The sequence below is a fragment of the Arvicanthis niloticus genome, chromosome 17, assembly GCF_011762505.2.
Source record: "Arvicanthis niloticus isolate mArvNil1 chromosome 17, mArvNil1.pat.X, whole genome shotgun sequence".
Classification (NCBI taxonomy): domain Eukaryota; kingdom Metazoa; phylum Chordata; class Mammalia; order Rodentia; family Muridae; genus Arvicanthis; species Arvicanthis niloticus.
The window spans coordinates 19,443,842-19,454,093 of NC_047674.1; positions in this window are offsets into that span (position 1 = coordinate 19,443,842).

The following is a 10,252-nucleotide window of genomic DNA, read 5'->3' on the forward strand; positions in this document are numbered from 1 at the left end:
ATGACCCTTTCTCAGGGGTCACCTAAAATCATCAGAAACATCAGATGTTTATATTACAATTCATAGTGGTAGCAGAATGATAGTTATGAAGTAGCAACAAAGATAGTTTTATGGTTGGAGGTCACCACAGCATGAGGAAGGTTGGGAACCATGTGGTATTTGGAGGTGAGACTTAGGAGGTAGCGGAGCATAGTGAGGCCATTAAGGTAGAGAGAGCCCTCATTCCCTAGGACTGTGCCTGTATAAGACAAAAGAGTAAAGCCAGGTTGGCACCTTGTTCCAAGCCCCTCCGTGTCCCCTTCACCTGCGAAAGAGACACGTGAGGCAGTGTTTGGGTGGTTACCACAGCGAGGCTTTATTCTTGTATCAGCAGAAGTGGAAAGACCCCAAGCTCGGAAAAGGCACTGCTATATGTACCCTAGAGTGGCGTGTTCACTTCTGATTGGCTGTTCACTCATTACCCATAATACGCCCCGGGATGGGCAGTTTCTTTGGTGCGCTTTTTGCCTTTTGCACCTGTGCAGTTAGTTGTTTACTTGTGGGAGCACAGGATGCCCGAGCCATCTTGTAATGGCGAATGTTGTCACGCTCACGCGGCTCCTAACATCTCCCCCTATCAATTTTATTAAGATGGAACAGCCTTTTGCCTATCAAGCGCAGCACCAACTCAGTGAGAGAAAGCAGAGGCCTGATCCCCTGTGCAAAATGAGATATTGTAATGGGTTTCTTCTCTTGTTGTCGTACAATGAGTAATACTTCCCATACCCATCTCAATGCCTTTTGTCGGGGGGAAAGGGAGCCTCCACCCTGGGGCGCCACCAGGGGAGGAGGTTTCTTGGCATCAAATCTTTGTGCAATCAGGCATACTTTCAGGAAATCTATCCACACTCTCGGAACATTCCCTGTTGAGTACAAACTCACAACACCTCTAAATATTCAGGTACCACAGTTATTCAGGCAAGGGCTGGCTAGACTTAGACCTCTCATCGACCCAGTGCAATGGGCTGAACCCTTGGGGTGCATCGATTGAGGGTCTCAGTCATCAGCTACTTTCTTAGCCTAGATAGCCAAATTTCAGGGGAAGATGCTTGCTCAAGGCTATGAGTGCTTGGGCGATAGCGACCTTGTCACGTTTTTGTTGGGCTCTGAGCTTGCAGACCAATCATAACATGAACACTAATCCACAACATAGGGCTGCACCAAGCAGGCCTATCCCCACCCTTTAAGAAAGAAAGAAAAGTTAGAGGTAAGCCAAGAAGTAAAATCGCCAGGGGTAACGGGGTCCACTCGTGTTCCATTAAGGCTCGAAATCCGGATCTGCAATTGCTGCTGCATCTGGTCCAGCTCCCTAGTCCACTTCCCTTGTAAATAAGCAGAAAGATTATAGCTTTGAATAAATGTATCATTCATAAATCTCAGAGGTGTAATACATAGATGTGGGGTTGCTGACACTCAGCTCATTTGAACCACATCCGTGAGCTGCTCCACATGGGCTTGGAGCAAATCAACTCTGATTGACCAACAGAATGTCTGATGCCAGGTGTACATCCACTTTCTGTGGAGTGGTCAAAGCCTCAGAAGTCCTTTCTGAAATTTGATTAACAATAGTAGCTGCTGTAACTTGATTAGCCAAGGCTGTGCCGGCTGTCACAGCTGCAGCTGCAGAGATGGTAATAGCAGTGATAATGGCTGCAGTTATATCAAAATCTCTCTTCTGTTGAAATAAAGTCAAGGTCCCAGATGTCTGAACGAGGATAGGGATCCATAGTGGTATACTGGCTATTAGGGCCTGCTTATAGACAAGAGCAGACCAGCACTGGGACATAAAGCAAGTTACATTGGTACAAGTTAGCAGAGAGTGTCTGCAGATGGATCCTTCGGGGGTCATTTTCAGGAACCTCAAGCCGCCGTGTCAGTTGCTCTGGCAGCCAAAATGGGTTGTCTTCTTCCTGTGGAAAAACACAAACCACTCCCCGGGATCTTATTAAAATAGGATCTGGGCCTTTCCATTGACCAGTCAAAACATCTTTCCATTTTATCATTTCTTTTGGCCTAGTTGGTTCTAGGCAATGGCAATCAGCCGCTGTGTTGCCCTGACTGTCCAAATTCAAAAAGTTGAGGGTAAAAAGTGCCAGAGAAACAGTAGCTTGTGGCACCGTGGGCAGAGCTTCCTCAACTTCTCCTTTTTGTTTTATCAAATAAGTTTTAAGGGTACGATGAGCACGCTCAATGATGCCCTGTCCCTGAGGGTTGTAAGGAAGACCCGTCAGGTGTGTCACCTCCATATGGCGACAAAATTGTTGAAATTTTTGAGAAGTGTAGGCTGGTCCATTGTCAGTTTTAAGGATTTTAGGCTTTCCCCAGGCACTCCAAGCCTCGAGACAATGTTGAATAACATGGGCCGCCTTTTCTCCGGTCAATGGAGAGGCAAACATAACTCCAGAACAGGTATCAATGGAGACATGCAAATATTGTAATTTGCTAAAGGATGGGATGTGAGTAACATCCATTTGCCAGATCTGTAATGGCCTAATTCCCCGAGGGTTAATTCCGGTATGGGGAACAGGTAGGAATCGACAGCAGTTTTGGCATTGAGTCACAATATCTCTGGCCTCCTTTCTAGAGATGTTAAACCGACATCGTAGTGTCTCAGTTGTCACATGAAACCTTTTATGAAAGGCTTTAGCCAAATCTAATTTTGGCGAAAGGGCAATTGCAATCAACTTTGTGGCTCGATCTGCCACGTCATTTCCACAGGACATAGGTCCCGGTAAGCCTGAGTGAGCCCTGATATGAGTTATAAAAACAGGGAATCTTCGCTTAGCCAGGGTAAGCTGAATCTTTTGAAAAACTTCTACAAGTCTGCTAGATGTCTTAATTAACCCAGCAACTTCTAATGCTTTTACTGCATTAACCACATAGAAGGAATCTGAAACAATATTTAAGGGACCTGGAAAGATTTCCAGAACCTCTGACACTACTAAGCATTCCACAATTTGAGGTGAGGTTTCATGGTATTGTTTGGATGTAACCTTATCATTAACCACATAGGCACCCACTCCTGTTTTTGACCCGTCCGTATAAACTACCATTCCATCTGGGAGTGGCTCCTGAGACACAATATGTGGAAATATGATAGCTTGAGTTAAGGCAAATTGTAAGATGGGATGCTTAGGATAATGATTATCTATTTGACCATTGAAGGAAGTAACCAGCACTGCCCAAACATCAGAGGTCGCCGTTAATATTTGGACTTGATGGGCAATATAAGGCACTATCAAAACCTTAGGCTCCCTTCCAAAATGAGTAACGGCTGCTTTTAGTCCATGAAGGGCAAGCTGAGTGACTGAATCTGGATACCTTTCAATAATCTTTGCGGGAGAAGCATTTGGATGAATCCATAACAAGGGCCCCTCCTGCCATAATACAGCAGTTGGTAAGTGTCTAGTTTTAAAAACACATAAGTCAAAGGTTTTGGTTTCATCTATGCGTTTTAACTGGGCATCTTGTAAAGCATTTTCTACTACTTGCATAGCACGGCTCGCAGCCGGTGTTAAGGCCCTCGGTGAGGAAATATTAGCATCCCCTTCCAAAATATCAAATAAAGGTTTCAGCTTGGCCGAGGGAATTTTTAAAAATGGTCTTAACCAATTTATATCACCTAATAATTTCTGAAAATCATTCAAAGTATGTAAATGGTCTCTACGAATCTCTAATTTCTGAGGAATTATCTTTTCTGGATAGATAACCGTCCCTAAAAAGGAGCCAATTTCTGAAAATTGAACTTTCTCAGTAGCAACATGTAGACCCCACTGTTCCAAGGTGTTTAATAATAAGGGGTATGAGGTCTGTAAAGTACTTAAATCCTTATGATACATAATAATGTCATCTGTGTAATGGGCCAGCAGCAGCGAGGGGAATTGTTTCTTAATTGGCTCGAGGGCCATTTGTACATACAGCTGACATATAGTGGGGCTGTTGGCCATGCCCTGAGGCAGAACTTTCCACTGATATCTTTTATCAGGTTCAAAATGATTAATAGTAGGTAGTGTAAATGCAAATCTTGGTCTATCTTGTGGACACAAAGGAATAGAGAAAAACAATCTTTAATATCTATAATTATGATTTTCCACTGCTTAGGCAAGGCAGAGAGTAAAGGCAAGCCTCGTTGCACAGAGCCAAATAGTCACATCTGTGCATTGACGGCTCTTAAATCATGTAAAAGTCTCCACTTTCCGGATTTCTTTTTAATGACAAATATGGGTGTATTCCAGGGAGAGGTAGAAGGTTCTAGATGACCGAGCTGCACTTGTTCTTTAATTAGTTTTGTAGCAGCTTCCAATTTTTCAGAGGATAGGGACCACTGAGGAACCCACACGGCCTCCTCTGTGAGCCAGGGTATGGGCATAGAACCCTCAATGGCAACTAGGGAAAACCCAGGCCTTGTCTACCTGTGTTTGATTCTTGTGAGACAGCATCTAACCTTCCTTGTTCGCTCCTGCCGAGACCCTTCCCTTCTTTAAATCTCATGTTCTTCATAATGTTTATAGCTTGTGGGGAGTATTCACTAGTCAGAACTAACCCTAGGTCTTGTAAAATTTCTCTTCCCCAGAGATTGACAGGGAGAGGAAGCACATAAGGTATAATAAAACTTCCTGTTTGACCCTCTGGTGCCTGCCAAGTCAATGAGCGAGAACTGACTGCGGGACTGGCCTCATATCCCAATCCTTGTAGGGAGTGGGACGATCTTTTTACAGGCCATGCCTTAGGCCACCAATTAGAAGAAATAATACTTTTATCCGCTCCCGAATCCAGAATTCCAGTAAAGTTCTTCCCCTCTATTGCTAACTGTAAGGTGGGTCTAGATTTACGGTCAACCACCAGATGAGTGAAGTCAGTTCCTGAGGAACCAAGCCCGTGAGCACCTCTAAGCTTCTCGGTGGATGGAAAACAGTCATGCAAGCTTGGAAGGACAACCAATTGAGCAATCCTGTCCCCAGGGGAGATGGAGAATACACCTTGTGGGCTAGAACAGAGAACTTGAAGTTCTCCGGTATAATCCTGATCTATTACACCGGGGTGTACCACGAGCCCTTTTAAGGTAAGAGAGGAGCGGCCTAAAATAAGGCCGACACTTCCCCCTAGCAGGGGGCCTCTATAATCAACCGGGATCGGCTGCACCCCCATGTGTGGCATTAGTAGGACTCGGGAGGTGGAACGGAGGTCCACTCCTGTGGAACCCCTTGTGGCTCTGCAGCGAAAAGAGTCCCCTGAGTGTTCAACAGTGTCCCATATCTTTTGGGGCCCTGGGATCTTGGGCCTGTATATCCATTTTTTGAAAAATTTTCTTCCTTAATGGCTGAGGGATTTGGAGGGAGGATCTGACCTCTTATATCTCTAACAGAGCGGCAATCTCGAGCCAGATGATAACCCTTTCCACACCTGGTGCACAGTTTTGATGGTATTTGATTATTTGGGCACTCTTTCTTCATATGTCCCGCCTTCCCACAGGCAAAGCATCGGGCCATATGTTTTGAAGGGAATTTTCCACGATTCTGACCTTTAAGGAGGACTGCAGCAATTTCTAAGTTTGCTGCTGCAAGTCCGGCATTAGTAAGGGGACCTCCCAAGCCGTGACAGACTCTTAACCAGTCTTGTAGCCCCTTGGCTCTCCAAGGAGCAATGGCTGCACGGCATTCAGCTGTGGCATTTTCAAAGATCATCTGTTCTATCAACGGCATTGCCTGCTCTGGTTCCCCAAAGATTCTGCCAGCTGCCTCAGTCATGCGGGCCACAAAGTTAGAGAAAGACTCATTAGATGTCTGAATTATCTTGGACAAATAAAGGTTACTGCTTTCCTTCCTAGGGAGGGACTTCCATGCCTTTATTGCAGCTGATGCTATCTGTACGTAGACCTGGCAGGGATGAGCGGTCTGGTCGTTCGCATGTACGCCAACTCCAGCCAGCATGTCAAAAGTCCATAATTGTTGTCCCTCGGTGTCTGCATTAATCCTGGCTTGTGCTTGTAGTGCCTCGTGCCACAAGGCCTTCCACTCTAGGTATTGGCCCATATTGTTAAGTACTGCCTTCACTGTGTCCTGCCAGTCTCCTGGCGTCATAGCAGCTGTACTTAAATCTCTCCACTTGGGATATAGTAAAATTAGCCCCAATTCCATATGCACGTACTGCCTCAGCTAATTCTTTGACCTGTCTATACTCTACTAGGGCATGGACACGAGCGCCTTCTGCCACTTCAAAGACCGGAAATGCAAGCTGTAGTTGTCTCCGATCTCCTGGGCTGAGAAATGAATTAGAGGCGCTGCCCGAGGTATAGGCCAGAGGCAAGGGCGGGGCCGAGGGATTCAAGGTCTTTCTTAGTCTTATCCCAGAACGGCTATTTTTTGCATAGGTGGCTGCTTCCTGCTCTAGGCTCTCCTCCTCTCCTTGCGTTAGGTCTTCCTCGGAGCTGCTAAGGTCTATGGAAGCAGGCTCCTTAATGGGGTACAGGGGGGTCCCCCCGAACTCCACTCTCTCTTCACCAGCTGGTGAAGGGTCCTTAACCTTAACAGGCCCTGCAGTGGCCCCTGTTCCTTTTGAGTACTCTTTCCTATGACCAGGCTCCTTGGCCTGCTTCTGTTGCCCAGGCTTTTTTGCCTGCTTCTCCTTTCCAGGCTCTTTGGCCTGATGCCGGCTAACACGCCCTGTTTCTGATACTCTGGAGTGGACCTTTTCTGAAACCTCTTGACTTGCACTAATAGCTGTGTTGCGAGCTGGATCTTTACAACATAAATAAGCTAAAAGCGAAAGCAATGCAAGCAAGAGGCCAACTATTGCTGCGGCGGCAATGGGTGAATATCCGCCTGCAATGAAAGCTTCCACCCCAAACATATCTCTCAGAGATGTACCTCGATCCTGTAGTCTTTTAACCCGCCCCAAGTCTCGGGGGGGGGGGGGTGTCTTCCGCAGTGCCTTGAAGATTCCGGGTTTCGATGCCAGATGTTCCAAGCCCCTCGGTGTCCCTTTCGCCCGCAAAAGAGACACATGAGGCAGTGTTTGGGTGGTTACCACAGCGAGGCTTTATTCTTGTATCAGCAGAAGCGGAAGACCCCAAGCCCGGAAAAGGCACTGCTATATGTACCCTAGAGTGGCATGTTCACTTCTGATTGGCTGTTCACTCATTACCCATAATACGCCCCGGGATGGGCAGTGACTTTGGCGCGTTTTTTGCCTTTTGCACCTGCGCAGTTAGTTGTTTACTTGTGGGAGCACAGGATGCCCGCACCATCTTGTAATGGTGAATGTTGTCACGCTCACGTGGCTCCTAACAGCACCTCACACCTACCATCCCAGCACTGAGGGAGCTGCAGCCGGGGGCTTAGACCCTCATTCGTAAGTGGGAGCAAACAACTAGAAACTTGCAAAGAACCAATTTAAAAACAAACAAACTGATTTCCTGACATGAAGAACATATGGAAGACGGAAGCAGGAGCATCAGTTCAAGCTCAGCCCTTCTCTATTCAATACAGGACCCCAGCCCAGGGACTGATGCTCTCAGAGGTTAGGCCTTCCCACCTTAATTAAACTAATCAACATAATCCCTCACAGGCATGGCCTGAGTTAAATAAGCCTCACAGATGTACCTCATGGTTAATCTCCTAGGTGACTACAGAGCTAACATTAACCACCATAGAGATGTAAGACTTTCAGGCATTTCTTTCCTTTACTCTCTTGTTCTGAGGGGTGGGGAGGGCGGTCAGCACTTTCTTAACAGTAATGCTGATTGCTTGTTAGCCTCTGTTTGATGAGAAGGGTTAAGGGGTCTGCTTAGATCCAACACAACTCAAATACCAGGTCTATGGCGATAACAAAAAAATTATTGTAATTGAGCATCTCTTGATTGATCAGGGATACAGAACAGACTCTAGAGCTGAACTGTGACCCCAAGCCAGGGTGTCACAGAGCTTTTAAGCTTGAGATCTGCACATACCTGTGCCAAGTTACAGTTACGTTTTCCATCCATCAGGATTTAGGGATAGGGCACTTTCCTAGAAACTTTGTGGAATACTTCTCCTGTTCTCATTGGTTGGTTTACTCAAATGCAGCGGGACAACCTGCATTCATGTCTCGATTTGCCAACCAGAATGTCAGTTATGCATGTAGATGTCTCTCTCTGTCAAGCAGGGTGTCGGTTACCCAAGGAGGTCTTGGGAACTTAAACTTTATCTGGCCACTATTCAATATGGAAGCTTTACTCAAATGGCTTTAATTTGGTTCCTTCTTACAGGAGAAAAAAAAAGTAGGTCCATGTTTTCCACGAGACAGCAGCTTTTCCCTCCTGCTTTAAGGATCTTCATGGAGCTGAATGGCGGCCTTTAGCACTTCCTCATATAGGACCATTTTTTTTTAAGTGACCAACAGTCTAATACATCTATTTGGTATATTTGGTAGACCTTACTGGAGCAGAAAAAAAATAGATTTAAAATGAGTATCCATAGGACTGAGGATGGATTTGGGAGGTAAGAGACAAGGCAGGATGGAATCCCAGGACGGTGGTGTATGGAGCGTGTTATATAAAATGGAAGTTCCAAAGGAGAAGCACGGTGCAGTTGGAAGATGAGTTACAGTTTAACTGGATGAGTTTGAGGTGCAACTAGGGATCCCTAGAGGAGACGTGGCTGAGCATTAGAACACGAGGCGCTGAGGAGAGGTGAGACGCCATGAAGCTGAGGACACAGATGGAAGCTGCAGCTGGAGAGTGACTCTGATCATTTGGACAGACTGTAGCTAAGGATGGAAACCTGAAGAATTTTATCCTTTGCATGTGGAGGAGGAGAAGGACCTGGGAAGGAAAGTGGTCCAGCAGTTAGGCGATAGAGCAAACCACTGAGTATGTTGCAGAAGAACAGGCTTCTCCTGAAGGCAGAGGTGGCCTTGGGCACAGAATTACTGGCCCTATCACCTTGGCAAGTTCCCTTCTCCCACCCACTCACCCAGCGATGGCCCAGTCCTCAAGCCATGCTCCTGTATGTCCCTCAGATGGTCACAAGTAGGTACGGATTCCTTCTAATTTAAACAGATGTCTAATTTAAACCGGAGGCAAAATTCTGGAGACATGGCTAGTCTGTATAAGAAGTTAAAACCCTAGAGTGCTGCCCAAGACTGCATAACACTTACCTACCACTAGAGAGCACTGTGGGTCCCTCTTAACACTGGAATTCGGTTTCAAAGTAAGCTAAAAGGAACTAGTGAAGTCTTTCAGGGAGGCAGGGATGCTCTCAATGGCTGTCATCAAACACTAGCAACATGAGGGCCAACCAAGAACAGAAGAAGTAAGTTTATCTGAGAATTAAGAGTGACAAAGAACAACAAACCCAATGGTCTTGCTTAGGCACATGAATGGAAGGGCTCCTTAAGAGGGCAAAAGGTCTCTTGCTGTTGGCCACACATTTAAAGTCTATCAGCCAGTGTGATGAAATGGCTGAGATGTACTCTATGTTGTGAGCTGGAAGAGACCTGTGTAGTCTCATTTCTTATCTAACCAGGTTGGGTCTGGTAGCAGGTCCAGGCTAAACATCCCACAGCTGGCTCACACATGTATGCTGGACCTTCCCATCCCCAGAACCGCTTCGGTTTACTTGGGGAAGCTAAGGACAAGGATTCCACGAGAAACCACAAATTACAGGTGGCTTTAGGGACTCACAAAACAATTTTGATCATACAGTGTTTCAGGACTGAATCTGACATTTTTTAGACAGGTTCTCACTATGCAGCCCAGGCCAGCCTGGAGGTCCCAAGATCCACCTGCCTCTGCCTTTCTGCCTCTCTGTCTGTCTCTCTGTCTCTAGCTCTCCACTACTGGGAATGAAAGTTTGTGCCCATACCCAGCCTGAGAAGTTCTTTGCTCTTTAAGGCTACATAATATTCCACTGTGTGCTGTCTGCTTATTTAAGGGGGACACACACACACACCACAGTGTTCATGTGGGCATCAGAGGACATTTCTCTCCATCTACCTTTATGTAGGTTCTGAGGACTGAACTCGGGCTGTCGGGTTTTTACAGCAAGCACCTTTGCCCACTGAGCTCTTTTGCCAGCCCTGTGGTGGATGTTTGAGTTATTTCCTCCTGGTATTACTTTCTTTCCATATGGCAGGCTACTTGACAAGAAGCAACTTAAGAGAGGAAGGATTTATTCTGACTCACAGTTCCAAGGTAATCAAGGCAGGGAAGGGAAAGTAGTAGACGCCAACCATG